Below are 21,554 nucleotides of genomic sequence, written 5' to 3'. Positions count from 1 at the left end.
TCACCTATCAAAATAGCTAAATTCAAGACTCAAAATAACACGTGTATAATGAAAAGTCTTATACATCACTGGTAGAGGCATTAAATTATTACCACACTTTGAGAAAATTTTTGGCATTATCTAAGGAAGTTGGAATATTCATCCTAGGGACTAGCAAACCACTCCTAAATATATAACTCAAGAGAAATATGTGCACAGAAGTGTCCATGGAAGCCTTCAAAATAACCAAAACCGGGCTATAACTCAAAGCAACAGTAAAATGGGTAAATTATGACATATTCTATAATAGAGCACTCCACAGAAATGAAAATAAATACCTCCAACTAACAATATAGAAGGAACAAAGAAGTCAGAAAGAAGGAACAGTCTAATTGTGCTTACATGAAGTTCAAGACTCAAAACCAAACCATATAGGGCAAAACCAAACCATATAGGGAAGGATAGTGGTTGCCTTTAGAAGAGAGGATTCTTGAGATGGACAGTTATGATCTGTGCACTTTTCAACGTGTTATGTTAAACTTTGTTTAAAAATATATTAAAAATCACTGGCACTAGCAATTTAAAAATCATTGGATTTCTTGGAACATTTTCAGAGTGTAATTTGGCTAAAAGGCAGGTTTCAAGTTTTTCTATAAGGGGAAAGCGAGAAATAAAGAGAGGCAGTTGGTCGATCAACGTTGAAAAGGGAAGCAGCCAGTACCGGCTCATGGAAACATACACCATGCATCGGCCTATCTGCTTCTAGGCCCATTAGATTTGCTGATGACTCAATCTTTACTTTTGCTTTTGTGATAATCTTCACAAAGTCACTCTCATTCCTATGATTTAAATTAACCATATAACCATAAACTGAATAATGAACATTTAAAACCCTATCTCCAGAAACGAGAAGCGTTGTCAGTTTTGAGATAGAAATGGCCATTGTTGAAAGAAAAATAACTTTGACTCTGAATTAAGATATCTAACTTTAAATTTTTTTCTAAAATAGTGAATATTGAAAAGTGAGTTTTCATAATCAATACATACTTAAGTTCCAAGAGCAGTATGTCTTCAGTGTTCTTGTTCTATTTTCCACATTCTGGGTAAGATGACTCAGCAACATTCGCTGTAATTAAAAACCTAATATAAATATAGGAAGTACACTCCATTATAAAAGTTAATGCAGAGGCAAATGGAACAAAATAAATTTTCATTAAAAAAAGTAATTAATAAGAACTTTGCTGTCTGTGTTCCTAAGTCTGATTTCCTCATTAAAATTAGTTATTCAGTCTTCCATTTTGGAACTTGCTTACTTTTTATATAACACAAAGAGCCATTATCATTTAATTAAAATTATGCCATTAAATAGCTGACCTTTCACTTCGCAAGACTGGGTGCGAAGTTTGGCTCAAATTCCAAGTTTAAAGTGCACTTAGCTGAAGGCGGAGGTATGTCTGTAAGTCTCAGATTCAGGGAACGGGCTTTAACGCAGCCCGTTGTGAATTAAGGTTTTCTGCCTCAGTCACTGACTCACACTGTACGTCCTTAGGAACGATGCCCCTTGGAAGGAATTGCTCCAACTCTAAGTCACAAATTTGACTGAAAGTGTTAAATCTCATGATCACAAAGCTACTTAAGAAATATTTCAAAATACTGATTAAATTTGCAGTTCCACAGAATCATAATTTCCGAAAGTATTCTCCAAATCAAAATCAAAGTTAAATGCATTTTGAAAATTTGCCAAACATGTAAACTTAATAACTAATACAAACTTTTTTTTTTAATTTTTATAAGGTTAAGATTACTGGTCAGAGGACATGATCATTTTCCTAGCTATAAATATACAGTCAAGTTACTCCAAAGTTATTCCAAAAATATGAGTAGTAGGTTCTATTCTATGTTTTAGCTTCTTTTTTTAGATTTTTGGCTCCTTCGATACTAGAAGGTTTCCCAGAAAAATAATTCAGTATATTTTTCTGTTTTCTCAATAGTAGTAACTTTTTGGTCTCCACTGAGGAATTATTTATCTTTATATGCTCAGAGTCATTACCATTTATTTGAAAATAAATTTATTTTTTTGTTAAACAGAAACAACAGGCCCAAAATGGAGTCACTTGCTAAGCAACCCCCGACTTTACTATGTAACCCAACTACAGTTTCACTATGTCCCAGGAGTGGAATCTGAAACCAATCAGTGTGGAATTTCCTGATCACACTTGGGAGACAGTCTACACGATAAGACCTCTGCCCTTTTCCCTGAGGGAAGGTGACCTTGTCTCAAACAACCCTTTCTTTTCTTTTGCTCATAACTTCCTTGTCCCACCTCATTTCTGCCCCTAAACACCTTCCACTTGGTAGACTCCTGGAAGCACCCTTCTATTTGTTAGTCATGAATCGTTGAATAAAGCCAAATCTGTCTTAAAAGTTCACTAGGTTGGTTTTGTTCTTTAATATGGATAATGTGAAAAAGGTAAAAACAGGTTAGGATATTGACAGAAGCTTAACTCACAAGAAATCTAGGGATTTGGGGGTTATGTCACCTTACCCCAACTTCATCACTCCACACCAGCTCCTTGCTTAAATCCTCTCATGCTGTTATAATGAAATCCCCAATTCTAGAAGACTTCAATATAGTCTGGCCCCTGTCTGTCTGTCCAGGATCACATCACACCACACTCTGCCTGACCCTCTACACCCCAACAATGCTGCTTTCTTTCAGTTCCTCAATCATCCTGCTCCCTCCAAGTGCAGTGCCTTTGCACATGCTCTCCCCCTGCCCAACAACCATCCTTCCTCTCCCTGACAATCCGTCTTCCCCAGATAACTACAGCATTGTCACTGCTGCACAGGAAAGACTTGCCTGCCCCAGCAACCAGGCTGGATTCCTCAGTTCTTCACTCTCACAGCGCTTCTCACTCAGGCTGTAAGTGTATATCTATCAGTGTCATTATTTGATATTAGTTCTTTTCTATGAAACCATAAGCTCCATGAGAGCAGGAACTGCATCTGGTCTTACCTGCCTTTTCATCTCCTGCAACTAAAGCTTACTATGCAATAATCACTTGACAAATTAAGGAAGGAGTCCATCCCCTTGGTACCAATATCAGAGACAGAACCCTGGGCTGGTGACCAGAGCTATGAGTTGGTCTTACCTGCATATTTTTCTTGATACCCAGATATAGACCTGAAAGCAGTCTGCGTGGGCAGCCTTGCATGGGTTAGCAGTTCCACACAGATCTACAGGACCTGATACAGATGTAGATAGCATTGCATGCAGCTCTCTCTCCTCATAGGATTTAGACAGACCCAGAACGTTTGTCCTAGTAACATGTGGATGACCTCAAATTACTGCTCCTCCTCTCTCAGAGAAAACACTGAGGGGCTTCCACGGACAAATAGGTCATTTGTGTCCTTGCATCTCTCTCTAGTGATACTGGAAGAAGGCAGGTGATGACAAAGTACTGTTGCGACATGTTTCCGTTTCTAATTCCATTAGGTTCCAGATCATACACCTAAAAATACATATACAGAGTCAGATTCCAAGCATGCTACCAAGAACAAAGAAAAATTTAAGGAGGAGCAAGAGCTTATGTCTCGTAGAAGGTGGAATGGGCAAATGGAAAGGAAGGGACTTGGAATAAAAAATGCTTGTTTTAAAAACAATAATGCAGAGCTTCCAGGTTGGTGAACATGTGGGGATTTGGGAGAGTGGCACACCTGGGGAGGGTGTGGAAACTCTGAGCACGTCCCCCCTCAAACCTGCCAAGCCCCCATCCCCACCCCACCCGCCCCCTGCCTCTCTTCCACCTGACTGTTCTTGAGTTATATCCTTTTATAATAAACTAGTGATCTATATTTTATGCTCTTGAAGGCCTCAAAATCAAAGAAGCCTAAGTCTATTTTATATGTGACAGAACTGAGCCTTTTAGGATATTTCTATATCCCCAAGAAAATCTACAAATGTCAGATTCCAGAAATTCAAGCTACACTGATTCAGAGGATGAATCTCAAGAAGGCATCTTCTTCTGCGATATGATGGGTAGTAAAAAAAAAAAAAAAAAAAAAAAAGCAATGTTGCTTTTATATTTCGCCCAGCAAGGTATGGGTGGATCATCTCTCTGCATCATTACCAACATTTGGCAGTGATTCCTCATTTCCCACTTCCCATCCACATTCCTGCTCACTGCCATCCACAAGATATAACACACCTTTATCCAAGAAGAGTCAACAGGGCTTACATGATCTACCCTTTCAGACCCGAAGTGAGATCCAGTGAGACCCAGGGGATTTATGGGTCTCCAAGGCTCTGGAGGAGACCTGTCTCTCTTCCCATCCTCTAAAGCCCGACAGTCTGAAGGAGGCTCCTGATGTTGATATAACTAGTACTCCTGGGAAGCCTCAGAGTTCTCCATTCATCTTCCAATGCCACCACAGCAACCTCATCAAGCATATCAGGTGTGGGATCCAATAGCCAAGAAGAACTAAAATGCACTTCATAGTCTCTGAAACACAAGAATGTGCCCATAGATAAGAGAGGAGTAGATTAGTTGGTGTCAAGTTGATGCTACTCAGATATCAAATGAATGAACCAATGATAAAGGCAGATATGTTAAAGATTATCATCAAAGATAATGAAGACCTCTTCACTGAGATCTCCTTGGGAGCCTCTGAGTATATGGAGGTGATCTTTGGCCTTGATGTGAAAGAAGTAGATCTCACCAACCGCTGCTATGACCTCCTCATCAACTTGGGCCTCCCATATGATAGGATGCTGCATGGTGAAAAAGGCAGACCTGAGACCAGAATCCTGATATTTATCCTGGATATGATCTTCATGAAGGACAACTGTGTGTCACTGAAGAGGAAGTCTAGGAAGTACTGAATTTGATGAGGATGTATTCTGAGAGGAAGCATTTTGTCTTTGGAGGGTCCAGGGAGCTCATCACCAAAGATTTCATGAAGGAAAAGTACCTAGAATAACAATAGACAGTTCCCCAATGATCCAATTGGAATTTCTGTGGGGCCCAAGAGCCCATACTGAAACCACCAAGATGCAAATCCTAGAGTTTCTGGCCAGAGTTCATGGTTTACTAATCCAAATTCTTTCACATGTCAGTCTGAGGAGATTCTGCAAGATAAAGAAGAGAAAGTCTGAGCCACAGTTTCAGCTGAGGCTGTGTCTACTTCCAAGTCCACTGCACATTCTAGTGCAGCCAGAAACAGATTCTTCATTTTGTTTGAAAAGGTCAATTAAAGATCATAAAATTTAGGTCTGAGGTAGGGCAGAAAGGAACATAATGAATATTCCTCTACCTCCTATTTTAAATGTTTTAAATATGTAACTTGAAAAGAAATTTTATCGGAAATATATACTTTTTATTTTTTGATATATTATTCAATATTGTTTCTTTCAATGTAGATTCAATTAGTTTCAAATTCTCCAAGCTTATGAATGATATCAGACTCACATTTACTACTGTAAGAGTTTAGTTTTGTAAAAGAAATTGTGAAACCATCCACCTTATTTTGTCATCCAGAATGCAAATATGACATTGCTATAGGCATTTCTTTGGAACTGTGAAAGAAATCTGCTTTGAGATAGCTGGGATCAAGAAAAAAAGAGAGAAGAAAATCTAAAAAATGCTCATATCTTGACTTCCTATCCTTTTTATTTCTTATTCCTTAAAGTTAAAAAATACATACATGAAGTTGCTTAGTTCTTTCAAGAATGTATGAGAAATAGATCTTAATAAACTGAACTCACACTTACTGGGAAACACACATACGCACACACACACACACACACAGAATTTTAAGTTTCTCTTATGTAAACCTTAACAAACCTTTGGAAATACAGCCATGAAAAGACATTGGGTTAAAATAAACACAGCAAGTTTTCCTGGTTTCGTAAGTGAAGTAGCAGTTAACTTTCTTCCATGGTACAGCTATTTAGGAGGAATGCATTTTAATAATACCAGATGGTACCATTTATGCCTACACCTTAACAAGTACACCTAGCCATTTTCATATAGCATTCATTTTCAAAGAGCAAGGAGAAAATAAACTAGTAGCTAAAAGCAGAAGAGAAAGCTGTTGGATTCAATGAGTTTTGCATTTGAATAGTCGGTGTGAATCTTTGACTTTAAGTGTGTACTCAAGGAACATGAAAAGATTCCTATCTTAATTAAAGATATCTAAGGTTGCCAAAAATATTTTTTTTCTCTTTAAAGCCCAGAAATGCTATGCAAAATTTTCATTTGAATTACAGGCAAAATTTCAAAAGCAGTTTGCTTTAAAAAAAAAAAAAAAAAAAAAAAAAAAAACAATCACCAATCTCTTCCTCCAGTCTGCAGGGGAATAAAATGGAAAGACTTATCTGAACCTTCAGGACACCTGGGTGGCCCAGTCAGTCAAGGGTCTGCCTTCAGCTCAGGTCATTAACTCAGGGTCCTGCAATCCAGTCCCAGGTGGGCTGCCTGCTCAGCCGGTAGTCTGCTTCTCCCTCTCCTCCCCACTCATGCTCTCTCTCTCGCTATCTCAGTCTTTCTCGCTCAAATAAATAAATAGATAGATAAATAAATAAATGCGTTTTTTTTTAAAAAGACTCTCTTAATTTTCATCTTTATTATCAATAATGACTATACCCTGCAGGATTTGAATTGTTTCCATTCGATCCTTGAAATGAGGTTGCCAATGTAAATAATCTATATTTACTTATTTCTCTCACTAGATCATGAGCCCTCTGAGGGCAGGCTAGTTATTCTAGCCATGACTGCATTCAGTACTCAAGATCAGGCATCCAGCAGGCGGGCAACAAACTTCCTGGTTTTGTCAGTGCATACACAGCTGTTCATGTTGAGAAATATTATATTTATATAAAATACATGTATTATTTTATATATTATATAAATTATTTTATATTTACATAAAATATATTTATATCATAAAACCTCTTCCATATATTCTAGTACTGTATATAAGTATTTAATATTTAACATATAGCATTCATTTGAATCAGACCAAGTACCTAAAACACACTTCATCCCCTGCAATTCTTGGTGCTGACTGAGATTTGCAGATGTCCAGAAGTAGCCTTCTATGGGAAGCAGGAGAGGCAGGAGCTGCCACTGACTGGAAAGGAGAGCTGTGCACCTGGAGGAGGAACTGAAGATTGTCATGGAAACATGTATACACACCCGGATGCTTTAAGTCTAGTGGGTCCACACCACACAACTGAATATAGTTTCCATACACAGAGGACACCTGATCTACCTATCATTCAGTGCACCTTGTGGAAGAATCATTCGTTATTTCAAAACCACCTGGAACTAGGCAGACAGTGGATTATAAAACAAGATCCTGCCCTTGGGGGCTTATGTCCTAGAAAACTGGTAGTTTGGGGCAGAATTTAAGAAGCCCACCCCCCAAACCAGATGAAAAAAACAACAAACAGTAATGAACAGTCAGCACTGCCAATAGGAAAGGGTCCCAAGCTCAGACCCTACCTTTTGAGAAATATTATCTTAAACCAGAATCATCTGGAACAAAGTGAAAAAAATGCCAGGAATCAACATGCTGTTTAGCCTCTTGAGAAAACAGCATGGAAGAAAGAAACTGCTGAAGAAAGCCGACAAAATTCTGAGAAACAAACAAAACAAACTATTAACCCAACTTTGAGGGACCAGGCGGTCAGTGTGGCAATCCATGAGGAAAAACAAAAACACCCCAAGACGAATCTTTCTTGACTACAACCAGTGAAGAGAGACTGAGGCCAGGCTGAGAAAATCACACAGTGTGCTCTTTAAAAATTTCTACCAGCGGAAGAAAGGCAAAGAGGGTGTAAGGAGAAATGTTTCAAGGATAACAATCTTGACAGCCCATACAAGCTTGACCAGATGGGGGGAAAAAATGAGAGTAAGGGCGAGCTGGAGGCTGTGGAGTCAGTGCATCAGATTGGAAAGAGAGCCCTTCCCGGAAAAAATACAGCATCCAAGGTGTCAAGTGACCTCCGTGTGCCTTTGGAACATAACTTTAGGCTGAAAGAACAGACTGGATATCGCTGCCCACGCCTGAGGCTCCTTCCTTCCCCAGGCCTTCAGACCTTGGTATGGATGCTAACAACTAGAAAAAAATTAATGAAGTCTGTCTCACCATAAAAATGAATTATTTTTTAGGTAGTTTAAATTCTCCTCATCTGTTAGAGCATTTACGTGTCATAGAAATCAGCCATTTCAGAACTGTTGAAGTCTGTAACTTTCACAAAATGCTTATTGTTTGGCTGTATTTTACAAACCCATTAAAGAAAAAAGATGACATCTCAACTGTATTAATGGGAATTGCTAACACTTCATTAATGATGCCTAAATGCAATGATCATTTACTGAACAGAAGTATGAGAAATTTTTATCTCAAAAGTCATTATGGTTTTGTCATAAGTTTATGTTGACTAATTGTATACGTATTATTACACAAAGTCTATTTCTGTGGTACAAAAAGCTGTTTTACAATTATAAGCAATCTAATAAATGAATCTGAGTAATTTGATGGTAATATAAGCATCCAGCGATTAGTCTCTTAATCAGGCTCATTGCTTCATTGCAGTAAGAAACATAACTGTTCAGAAATACAGAGAAGTTTTTTACACCCATGGTTACAAACTTTTTCAGACAACCACAGGTTGAATTTTTCTACTTGTAGCTCAATAAAGGCAAAGTTAAGTTGCTTTATTAATTGAAGCAAGGATTCCAGCAGCCAGGGGTTATGATTGGAGAGTTTTAATAACTCTCCATTTCTCTACATTGTCAAGGGTATTCATTTAATTCTATTGCTTTCAAGTGCATGAAACTGACACAAGGGAACATTTTCTCTTGTTTTTTCATATTTCTCTCTTCCACGATGGAGAATGTTGTTTGTTGGTACTCCGTAACTCTCCATTCTGGCAATTATTAAATCTCAAAAGTTAAGTCAAATCTGATGCTCCAAGTACTCATTAATTCAAATTGAAATTTCATGTTGGGGTGGCTTCTTGTTCTTTATATTACTATTAGTGTGTATGTGTGTGTGTATGAGAGATAGAGAAAGAGAGAGAGGAAAGAGCAGCCCTTTATAAAACATCTGAAAACTGGAGAGTTGCTTAAACTTTGAAAATAAATTTCAAATTCTATGAAGTCATGGAAAAGGTCAGTATGTGTGTATGTTAATATGGAAAGATCTTTCAGACATACTGTTAAGAAAGCAAGTTGCAAAATGTATTATATCTTCTTGTTTGGATTTTAGTATCTTTAAAGAATATGAATCCTCTTGTATTAACTACCTGCTTCTACCTACTGGAAGGATAGATCCAGAACTCCTACTGGCAAAAGGACTGGAAATCAGCAGCATAAATACGATTCAACTCTCATCCCTGACACCCAGTCTCTCTGGGCCTTTCTACCCCCTTTCCCCCCCTTGTCAGTTTCCTTTACTTTTCCACTTACTCTCCCTAAATGCTAAATGTTGGTAAGCCCCAGAACCTGTGCTAAGCTCCCTTCTCTTCACTCTCCATTAATGACCTCATTCAGGACCATGGCTTTCAATATCCTCAAATGTCTACAACTCTCAAGTCAAAATTTCTATTCCTTATATCTTCCAGAAAATTTTGAATCGTATAGCAAATAGGCCACTTAATGTAATCACATGACTGACTAATGGCATTTTAACCTTAATTTGACAAAAAAAAAAAAAAAAAAAAATAGAGGGGCACCTGGGTGGCTCAGTGGGTTAAGCCGCTGCCTTCAGCTCAGGTCATGATCTCAGGGTCCTGGGATGGAGTCCTGCATCGGGCTCTGCTCAGCAGGGAGCCTGCTTCCCTCTCTCCTCTCTCTGCCTACTTGTGATCTTTCTCTGTCAAATAAAAAAATAAAATCTTTAAAAAAAAAAAAAAAGAACTCTTGTTTTTAATCATTGAATCTTCTCTAGCTGAACAAATTAAACCACTATTCCCCCAGTTACTGAAGCCAAAATCCAGGAATTATCCTTGATCTCTCCTTTAATTATACCCAATATTCAATTTATCAAGGAATCCTTCTAGTTTTATCTTTAAAACTTTCTGTCCAGGGGCGCCTGGGTGGCTCAGTTGGTTAAGTGACTGCCTTCTGCTCAGGTCATGATCCTGGAGCCCCGGATTGAGTTCCACATCGGGCTCTAGGATCGCCAGGGAGTCTGTTTCTCCCGCTGACCTCTCTCCTCTCATGCTCTCTCTCTCTCTCTCATTCTCTCTCTCAATCCCTCAAATAAATAAATAAAATCTTAAAAAAAAAAAAAAAAAACTTCCTATCCTGTCCACATCCATTTTCTTTCATCTCTTTGACTATAGTTCATACATAAGCAACTGTCGTATCTCAGTTTTTTTTTGCTCCAGCTCATTTCCCTCCAGTCCTTGTCTCCCATGCTACCCAAAGTGACCCAACTTTTTCTCTTTCTCTGCTTAACACACCTCCAAAGGCTTCCCCGTCATTCCTGGAACAAATCCTTCCTTCTTATACTGGCTGGAAATCTCTACAGGCCTGGGCCCTGCCTCACTCTATGACCTCATCTTCATCGGTTTGACCCCTTTTCCTCTCAGTCCCATTCACACTGGCTTTCTTCTGTTTCCTCAAATAGACTGAGCACATTTCTACTCTTGCACCTTTCCTTTAGCTGTTTCTTCTATCCAAAATCTTCTTTTTTCTTGATTCAAACCTATAACAGAGACTAATACTCAGAAGCTGCCACTAACAAAAGCCTAAAATATCCTATTAATTTAGCAGTGTGATGGCAAGAACAGAGGACACTAAAAATCTGGTGACTCTTGCTACGCCACAGCAAAACTTTTTGGTAACAGTGTCTCCTGTGATAATTTAGAAGACAGATCATATGCCTTGTCATGCCAACAACTCTAAGAGAAGCAGGAAGGAGGAAATAAAAAAAAAAAAAGCCAGGACATCACTATGCATTTGTAGCTCCTTGCCACTTTTTGACAAGTTATTACAGGAGAGATAAGATCAGGCAAGGACTGGCCAGTTTGCAAGAGGTAAAGGGATCGAGTATCTACGGGTCTGGGGTTTGATGAGGTTGGAAAGTGTCTGCAAACTCCAAACAACAAAAGATGAGATTGGTTTTGCTCATATCCTTTTTCAAAAACCTTATGTGAATCCAAGGAGATAAAACAATGATCCTCAAATGAACAGAGTGTAGCCCCCAGAGAATAGCTGGCAATGTCTAGAAACACTTTGGGTTCTTGTAACTGAGAGACAGGGAACCACCAGCATCTACTGAATAGAGTCCAGGGATATTGCTGAACATCTTTCAATGCATAAGACAACCCCATCGAGTACGGACCTCACCAAAACCTGAAACCATGAAACTCTTACAAAAAACATAGTGAAAAAGTTCCTTGATGTTGGTCTTGGCCATGATTTTGTGGATATGACACACAAAGCACAAGCAACAACGCAAAAATAAACAGGGGGGACTACATTAAACTAAAAAGCTTCTGCACAACAAAACACTCACCAAAATGAAAAGGCAACCTAAAGAAAATGAGTAAATATTTGTAAATCACATATCTGATAAAGAGGTTAATATCCAAAAGTAACTCATACGACTCAATAGCAAAATCACCACCATTATCATCATCATCTTCTTCATCTAATTAAAAATGAGGAAAGAAAGGGCCTGGGTGGCTCAGTCATTTGAGGGTTTGACTGTTGATTTCAGCTCAGGTCATGGTCTCAGGGTTGTGAGATCAAACTCTCAGTCAGGTTCTGTGCTCAGCTCAGAATTTGCTTGAGGTTCTCTATCTCCCTCTCCTTTTGTCCCTGCCCTGCTCCACATGCTCTCTAAATAAATAAATAATAAAAAAAAATTTTTAAGTGGGCAAAGGATCTGAATAGACATTTTTCCAGAAAGGATATTCTAGGGATGCCTGTGTGGCTCAGTCGTTTGAGCATCTGCCTTTGGTTTAGGTCATGATCTCTGGGCCCTGGGTTGGAGCCCCAAGTTGGGCTCCCTGCTCAGCAGGGAGTCACCTTCTCCCTCTCCCTTTGTGCTCTCTTCCTCTTCCTCTGTGCTCTCCTTCTCAAGCTCTAATAAAACGTTATTGATCATAGTAATTTATAAATTACTTAAGTCTTCCTCAATTTTATTCTTCTTTCCCAAGGTGTATAATTTCCCGACTTAAAAACTAGTCAAGGGGATATACAGTAGCACAGACAGACATAAAAATAAAAGGAATTATAATATTTAAAAAAAATAGCAAGCAGAGATGATAAGGAAAAGAATCATAGGTAGAGCACAACATTATCAGGCATTTATTTTACTTCTAAAATTTATCAAACTATTGGGTTCAGAATGTCCAGAGAAATAGCTTTTTCTCTCACCTGTCCTAAGTCAATGTAGAGAACATCAAGAATCAGCATATTTTTCCATAGTCTCTCTTTACATTTTATTGTCAAGGACAAAATGGATAATAAATGCATACTGATAAATATTCTGACTAATATGTATTTACATAACACGTTTATAAATAGTTACAAATCACTGAACGTCACCACAGGACATGCTGAAATTCTCACACATTTATAAAGTGAGAAAAAGTTGTTAAAATGAAAATGGGCCACTGGAGTAACCTAAAAGTAACTGATGGCAGTAAAGGGCTTACCCCCTGAAGCTAGACCTAGCAGAGTTGGCTTTGGACATAGCTTGTACTGGAAGTGAAGATGGGTATAGAAGTCTAGAGAAGAAAGTCTAGAGAAGAGGTCTAGAGAAGAAGAAGATTAATCTGAGTGGAAACTGGCTTTAGTAATTCTTTACTGCTTGGAATAGAAAACTAATAAAATGCTTGAGAAAGCTTTGACAAATCTTTGTAAGATAAAATGCAATTGTTTGCCCCTCAAAACTTAATACTTTACCTGTTTGAATACCTGAGGGATGAAAGTGGAGATTATCAGATTTTGCATCCTATGCTAATGCACTAAGTTTCTATTGCTAAGTAACTAATTACTGCAATGCAAAAACTCTAGCCAGGGCTGAGCTCTCATCTAGAGGTCCAACTAGGGAAAGATCCATTTTCCCACTCATGTGGTTATTGGAAGCATTCACTCCCTTGCATCTACAGAGACTTGTTTAAAAACAGCAAGTGACAAACCATGAGAGACTGTGGACTCTGAGAAACAAACTGAGGGTTTTGGAGGGGAGGAGGTTGGGGGGCTTGGGTGAGCCTGGTGGTGGGTATTATGGAGGGCACAGATTACATGGAGCACTGGGTGTGGTGCATAAACAATGAATTTTGTTTGGAACACTGAAAAGAAATAAAATAAAAATAAAATGAAATGAAAAAATAATAAAGTAAATTAAAATAAAATGGGAAAATATCCCTTAAAAAAAAAAAACTATGGTTAAAAAAAAAAAAACAGCAAGTGAAGAGAAGGATAAAGTCTACTGGGAAGACAGGATCTAGTATAATGTAACAAAATTATTATAGTGACATCCCATTATCTTTACCAAATTCTATTGTTAGAATCAAGTCATAGGTCCTGCAAGAAAAAGTACTAACACCAGGAAATAGGGATCATGGAGACCACCTTAGAGTCTGTTTGCCACGGTCTACCCTCTGGCAATCAATTATTCACATCTCTTCCACATACAACATTTTCTCTTTGTCAGCTTCCCAAGAGTCTCGTTGCATTAAAGCCAGAACACAAGGTCCAAACTCTCAACATCTAAAACAGACCCAGGTGCAGATTAGGCTCCTGGGTGTAATCTACTAAGTGCAGTTCCTGAGAAACAATTCTTCTCCATATGTAGATCCGTGGAACTAAAGGTATCTGTCCCGACGTACCCAGCAGGCAATAGTGGGATAGGTGAAGGAGAACGGCTATGGACATTCCAGTTCATAGAGTGGGGAAATGGAAGGTAAAAAAGTGTTACCAGCCCATAGCAGTTCAAAAGTCAGTCTAGCCAAGCAAGCGCTGAGAGTTCCTTTATTAAGTTTCAGTAATTCTCCATGGCTCTCAGCCCAATCATCTGGGATCTAGTTCTGCCCTTTGAATCATCTTTCCTTTTTCATAAAAGATAGAAATGTTTACAGCCAAGTAGTTTCATCAGCCTTCTTGCTGACAGGAGAATGCTGTTGGGGGTCCAACAGTCTCCTTTCATTCTGTCCTCTTTCCACGAGAAATGGAAGTGTTTCTGCTGAAATAATTTTCTCAAACATTTCAGTGTGTCTCCCATGGATTTCAATGGACTCACTCCATGAGATGAAAGCCACACCCACAGACCTTTCCAAGATAATCTTTTTTTCTACCTTTGGCTCCCACTGAGATGCTTGAACAACAACAAAATGAAGCTTCCTAGAGTCCCTAGGGTTTCATGGAGACATCTGTCAGGAAATCCTTCATCTCTTGAAAAGAACTTTGTGTGATGGAATACTCTGACCTTTTGACCTTTCTGAAGATTAAACAAATGGTTGTACCATCATGTCCTCAGCTTTGTCTCTAGATCATATTGCCCTAACTCTAGCATCTATCATCATCTGCAGAGACAGAGAATTTTCAAAATCATCAAGTCCTGGTTCCTTGATGTTTAACAGTTCTTTCCACAATCTCTCTCTTCTCACACATTCTCCTATAAGTGCCTTCAGCACTTGGCTTGGAAATATCTTCAGCTATGGTTCTGCTTTCCACAAAACTGCCAGAAACAATTTTTCTAACTTAGTGCTGTGTCATAAGGAGAATCCCTTGTCCTCCATTTTTCAGTAACATGCTCCTCACTGCCTTCTGGAATCCTCTGACAGGGTCCTTAAAGCCCAGGTTTCTACTAACAACCAGTCTGAAGCAAATTAGGCCTTCTCTAGTATGACACTTAAAATTTCTATAGATTCCACATACTGTCTGGTTTCCAAGCCCCTCCTACATTTTTAGGTATTTGCTATAGCAACACCCCAGTTCCAGATGCTAAAATCTGTGTTTGTTTGCTATTGTTGCATACCTAATCACCACAAACCTAGTGGCTTAAAACAACACACACTTCTTATCATGTAGTTTCTGTGAGCCAGAGGTGTGGTCTTGACTTGGATCTTCTGCTCAGAATCTCACAGGCTATTATCAAGGTGCTGACTAGGGTGACATGCTCTTTTTTTTTTTAATCACCCAGTGCTCATCACAACAAATGCACTCCTTAATCCCCACCACCTACTGGGTGACTCTCTTTTCTGAAGGCTCAGATGGGGGGGGGGGGTCTTCCCTGCTCATGTGGTTTTTGGCAGCATTCTGTTCTGTTTGGTTATAACATTCATGGCACTTATTTCTTCAGAACCAACCAGGTAAGAAAAAAAGTGAGTATGCTAGCAAGATGGAGTATTACAGGATATAATGCAATCATGAGACTGACATACAGTCACCTGTGCCATGTTCTGCTGGTTAAAATCAAATCACAGTTTCTACCCACATTTAAGGGGAAAGGCTTACATGCGAACACCAGGAGACAGGGTTCAGACACCTCAGATCTTTCACTCTTTTCTGAAAGTCAATGTCCTTTTCCCTACTTCTCCCTCATATCCTATTTTTCAACTAAATGAGAGCATTAGAAATCCCTCGTCTCTGAGACTATTTCTTCTGTATCCTGTTTCTTCAAACTGGAATGTTTTGGTCCAGTTCTAACTGTTGGCGCATGCCTGTGTTGCTTAAGCTCCTTAATACTCTGGAGTGGAAGTCAGCTCTATCCTCAACTCAGCTGCCTGTGCAAATATTGGGTTCTACTCTACCTACACAGATTCTTTTTATCTTCGGACTTAGCAGAAAATATAACTTTGACCCATCTGCTATAAGAAAGCTATCTATGGGAGGCTATAGGAAAGATAAGACAGAATCTAGGTTCTTCTAATTACATTTTGTTATCTGCTTGGTATGCAGTGATGAACAAGACATGGCCTCTGTCCTGAGTGACTGACAATCTAGTGAGGGAGACAGATATAAGCAGATAACGACCAAACGTCTATAATGTGCTATAGAAAAGATATTCAAGCAAAGGCCTTCTGGATTGATGAAATTAAAATAGTTTGCTGTGTCTGAATCAGATGTGAAGTGCATAAAGGTTAAGTTAAAAAAAATAAAGCGAGGAGAATTAAAGGTGGGTGACCAGTTACCAGCTTTTAATTTTTCAAGTTAAAAGAAAACTGGGTCTTCTACTGCAGGCAGTAAAGAGCCACCAAATATTATTTTATATGAAAGTAAAACACTTTTTTTTTTTTTAAGTAGGCTCATGCCCAGCATGGAGCCCAACATGGAGCTTGAACTCATGACCCTGAGATCAAGACCTGAGCTGAGATCAAGAGTTGGACGTTTAACTCACTGAGCCACCAGGTGCCCATAAAGCAATTTTAATACCATTTGGGGAAGATAACTCTGGTAACTCCTCAACAAGGCTTTCCCCTTAGTTTAGAGTTATCTTCTTTTATCAAAAGCTAATACAGTAATCCAGATGTAGAAATAAAGAGGGAATCCACTCAAGAAGCATTTTAAAGGTTTGACTAACAGGTAATAGTCTCTGGATGAAGGAGAGGGGAGTCTGAAATAACTCTGAGCTGCGTCGCGTAAGTAAATTCCTGAAAGATGGAACTATGGATCAAGATCAGGAACAGAGGAAGAGATGCAGACTTGAGGACAAAGGGTCAGGAAAGTGGAGTCTTATGTGAAATTGGATATAGTATCAGTGTCTGTCTTCAAGCTATTTATACCATTCTCTGCTTAACCCACAAAGAAGTTTTCTCTCCAAGATAGGTTTTAGGAGATCTAGGAGGTAAAGGATAGAAACCAAGTGATATTCATTCATGTTCCAAGGGATGAAAGCTTTGCTATTCTGAACGCATAACATGGTTTTCCTAACCGGTAAGGCAAAAAAAAAAAAAAAAAAAAATGCCATGACCTCCCTCATAAACAGTTCTGTGTTTGGATCTCTGTGTTTAAGTGTCTTCTGGACATATGAAGATGTAGTCAAAAATCAAAATAATGGCTTTTTGTTAATTACTTCTTATGTACAGTGACCATGAGGTCTCTCGTGGAAGCTTAATTTCATAGAGGAAACAGGTTGAAAATACAGCCCAGTTCAGAGGGAAATGATGCATCTTACCTCATACTGCATGAGAATATACCATTCTTAAAAATACTGGTGTGTAGAAGAAAGTTTCATATCCAAAGCCAATGCTAGAGTAATCCTGGAAAGAAGTGGAGAATACCATTTACACACTATGAAATAAAAATTTTATTATTAAAGCATTAAAACAACATGGCAGAACATTTGAAAAATAGAGAGGGAAATATGTTATCTCACTATCCTTAATTTACAACCTATTTTATATGTTCTCTTTGGTCTTCTGTACATAATTGCGTATAGTTAATAATAGCCTACATTCTGTTTCATATTTTCACTTAACATTCTATCTAAGGCATTTCTGTGTTGCCATGTGAGGTTCATTGTCATTTCTACTAGTCTCACAATCTTCCAACAAGTAGATCTACCCTAATTTACCTAGTATGATATTACTGCTGGCTATTTTTTCTTCCAGCATTTTTGCCATTATAGATAATACTGTAATGAACATCTTCCTCAACAAGGCTTTCCCCTTAGTTTAGTTTTGCAAGATAAATTCAATAAATTGGCTTGCTAGTTAAAATCCTTTGGCTCTTGATTTATACTGCCTCACTGTCCCTCAGGAGGTTTTCATTATTCATCTTCCCACCTGCATAGTATAAAAATACCATTTTTCTTTTTTTTTTTTTAAGATTTTATTTATTTATTTGACAGGCAGATATCACAAGTAGGCAGAGAAGCAGGCAGAGAGAGAGGGTGAAGCAGGCTCCCTGCCAAGGAGAAACCCCAATGTGGGGTTCGATCACAGGACCCTGGGATCGTGACCTGAGCCGAAGGCAGAGGCTTTAACCCACTGAACCACCCAGGTGCCCCAAAATATCATTTTTTATTACACCTTCTCAATCATTTCCTTTAACTCATCTGAGTGAAAACAACTTATTTTGCCCTTTAGCTTGCATTTTCTGATTACTAGCAACCACAAACATTTTCACTGTCTCCTAAATTGTCCTACTTCTTTGGTGACATTTAGGTTTGCCAATTATACTAGGGTCCTGCTTTTTCCCTTATAACTGAATGCACTCTTTATATGTCATCTTGAGCTCTGAATATTTACAATAAAACACTTTTCTTTGTTGTTTCTTTGGTGCCACAATTTTTCAGAGCAATGTAATGAATTGTCAAATTGAAAAATTAATTGGGACACATCTAACGATATTTTTATACCATAATAGCATTAGCACAATTAGTTCTTTATTTTAAATCACTGCTCTTACTTATCTTGACAGGACCCTACAAGACTACTCCCAGGACTTTTGCTATCCTTTAGAGCTGATTTATGCCATCATTTCAAATGCATTTCCTGTAACTGCCCTCAGTTTTTAAAAACAAGGTGAAAACCTGAGAGGCTGTAAAGGGAGCTATAACATTAGTTACACATTAATATAAATCAATCCACATCCTTAGAGATTATAACTTTTAAAATACATTTTAAAAGACACATAGAGAATTACAATGATTATCCTCCGAAAACAAATGCATCACACAGAAAATTTTATGAAAATGAAAAATAAGCATTTATTTTAGGTTGTAAGCAAATACTATCTTCAATGTCTGTCTGAGAGTGATCATCATCCCTGGGACACAGCACAACTCCAAGGTGATAGGGGAGAATTGTAGATTCTAGAGCTGGAAAATCTGAGTTCAAATCCTAGCTTTGCCAATTGGAAGTAACTGAGTGAAACTGACCTTCTTAATCCAGATCTGTTTCTCATGTATTAAATATAACAATAGGTTCCTCTATGCTCCACACAGGGAGCTTTGAGTACTTTATCCCACTTTCTTGTAACACCACTATAAGGCAGGAAATACAGACTTCATTTCACCAGGAGATCTCTGACGTCTCTATTGTTTTCCTGACTTACCTATTTAAACAGCGATCTTCCCTACACTCCACACTTTACCCTCCTCCATGGACACTCTTCCTCTGCTGCTCCCTCTGCTTATGCTCTCTCGCTCTGTCAAAAATAATAATAATAATAATAATCTTGGGGCACCTGGGTGGTTCAGTGGGTTCAGTAGGTTAAAGCCTCTGCTTTCAGCTTGGGTCATGATCCCAGAGTCCTGGGATCGAGCCCCGCATTGGGCTCTCTGCTCAGCGGGGAGCCTGCTTCCCCCTCCCCCTCTGCCTGCCTCTCTGTCTACTTGTGATCTCTGCCTGTCAAATAAATAAATAAATACTCCTTTTAAAAAAATCTTTAAAATAATAAAATAAAAATTAAAAAAATATTTAATAGACCAACGTGTATTCTACATAATATGACAAACCTATTTATTTTTCATTTGTTATTTAATCAGTTAATGAGAGAACATTGTTGACTGGGAAAACTTCAGCAATATGCTCGAATTCCTCCTGTATAGTTTTAAAATGCTGTTTTAGGCCTGAGTGTCCAATTTATTCTTCCCAATTTATTTGAAATTGAGACTACACGTTAAAATATCAAGACATGAGATTGTGCTTTGGGTAGAATCTTTGGGCCAGATGGTGAATCTGATGGAATTTTCCAAGCTGGACATCAAAGTCTGAGTCAGCCTGAATCTATGGGGCTTGAGAGTCTTCAAATCCAGTTTGTATATTATTCTGTACAAATCTATTAAATGAGGCAACAGTTTTTATCTTATAAATCCATGTGGGAAAAAGAACCATAAAAATACTTTTCTCTGTGGCTGACAAGAAATGGCAGCGTTGGAAACAGAAAGCTAAATCACTTCCTAGTTCCACCACTTCTCCGCTGTGCGACTTCTAATGAAGGATTTACTCCCCAAGCCTAAGTTTCCACATTTGTAAACGACCATAATACTATCTACCTCGTGGGGTTGTGAGGACTGAACGGGATCCCCAAGGGAAGTACGCAGCACGGTGCCTTATGTGATGGAGAAACTCCATAAATGAGCTTCTCTCCTCTGCTCCTTTCACTGTGAGGTAGTGTAAGGATTTCAGAGGAGGGAGTCTGAATCCTAGCTTTCTCCCTACCAGCTCTGTGACCTTAGGCATGTTATAAATCACTCTGTGCTTCCACTAACCCATCTGTATGATGTCACTGGGGATAGTGCCAGTAGGTTTCTTGTGATGACTCGGGGAGAAAATTCCTGTGCAGAGCTTATGCTTTGCCTGATAGATACTAATTACTCAGAGAGAGAGTTTAGTAGTAAGAGTAATAAGAGTATCAGTGTCCTTTATTCTTGCCATCACACTGCTAAATCAATAGGATATTTTAGGCTTTTGTTATGGCAACACTCCACTTCTGAGTATTAGTCTCTATTACAGGTTTGAATGACGAGGAAAAAAAAACATGTTTTGGACAGAAGAAAAAACTAATGGAAACAGTCCGAAGGGCTAATCTCTCCTTAAACTTGTGATATTAGACACATGTTTAATGTAAAACAAAAGAGAAAGTCTGTTCTTAACAAAAATCTCTCATTTACATATTTGAGAGTGATATCATCACTTTAGGAAACACAGGAGATGCTGCGGTTGGTAGGATTTGTACCTTTCTTCTGCTCCAAATTCTTGACACAGGGTTACATATACCCTCTACAAGATGAAAAATATTTACTTAAAAAAAAATAAGACAGCATAAAATATTCAGAAAAATGGTTTATGGTACTGCCTGATGCAAATTGAGCAATGTGTTTTGTTTCTGGCCTGAAGAATTTCATGTATTTTACATGATGGCATGTGTCGCTGCTGCAAACGCATTGACTGTCAGTCACCTTCAAATAAGTGCCCTGTGATAAAACCAGCACATTACAGTCCTACAATTTCTCCCTGTTGAGAATTCTAAGCAACAGCTCACCAGGCTTACCTTTGGGATGGAGGCAATTTTTACAGCGTTTAATTGCTATACGGCTTTCCCGTAGAGATTCAGGTTTGAGAGAGCCACTGCCGAATGAAAATATCTCACATACATCGGAAAGATAAAAGTGGTGTCAAAGTACTTAAGGTGTTTGGGGTTTGTTGTTGGATTTTTCTTTTTTAAGTAGCAACCATAAGGCTAAATTCAAATTATAGAACAGATTGTTCTTTCTGCCCCTTATCTAATGTCACCCAGGAAGTCGGGTTTCAGTTGCCTTAATCTCTTCAAGGCCTCTGAGAACAGACCAGTCCCAAGACTGTCAGAGAGAGTGGAAGCAAGCTCACATGCTCTGATCACACTTCCACAGATCCCTGCACAGTGCAGTCCCAAGCCCTCACTGGTCTAGGAGTGCAGCAATCTAAAATTGCAGTCACATCCTTTCATGTTACAAACTGGCTTCCAGTTCCTTCTTGAAACAGCGACACGCACTTCTGTGGAACAGCAGAGGTAGAAGGGTCCTGGGCCTGGCTCCAGTGGCCAGTCACCAAGAATTAATTCTTAAAATCTCAACCGCTACAAGTTATAGGTCACAATGCTACAAGTTATAGGTCACAA

The 21,554-nt window shown here is 38.6% G+C and overlaps 1 long non-coding RNA gene across 1 annotated transcript; it reads right to left on the bottom strand.

Annotated features, from left to right (window-relative positions):
* Positions 1 to 1,026: 1,026 nt before the first annotated feature.
* LOC123394824 lies at positions 1,027 to 4,462 on the bottom strand. Its single transcript, XR_006609550.1, has 3 exons — positions 4,218 to 4,462; positions 3,132 to 3,491; positions 1,027 to 1,105 (listed from the first exon to the last, which is right to left on the bottom strand). It is a non-coding gene; the product is annotated as an uncharacterized LOC123394824 (long non-coding RNA).
* Positions 4,463 to 21,554: the final 17,092 nt, after the last annotated feature.

This window comes from Mustela putorius, unplaced genomic scaffold (assembly GCF_011764305.1).
Source record: "Mustela putorius furo isolate JIRA1106 unplaced genomic scaffold, ASM1176430v1.1 tig00003845_pilon_pilon_pilon, whole genome shotgun sequence".
Lineage (NCBI taxonomy): Eukaryota > Metazoa > Chordata > Mammalia > Carnivora > Mustelidae > Mustela > Mustela putorius.
This window is presented reverse-complemented; position numbering and strand designations above follow the sequence as displayed.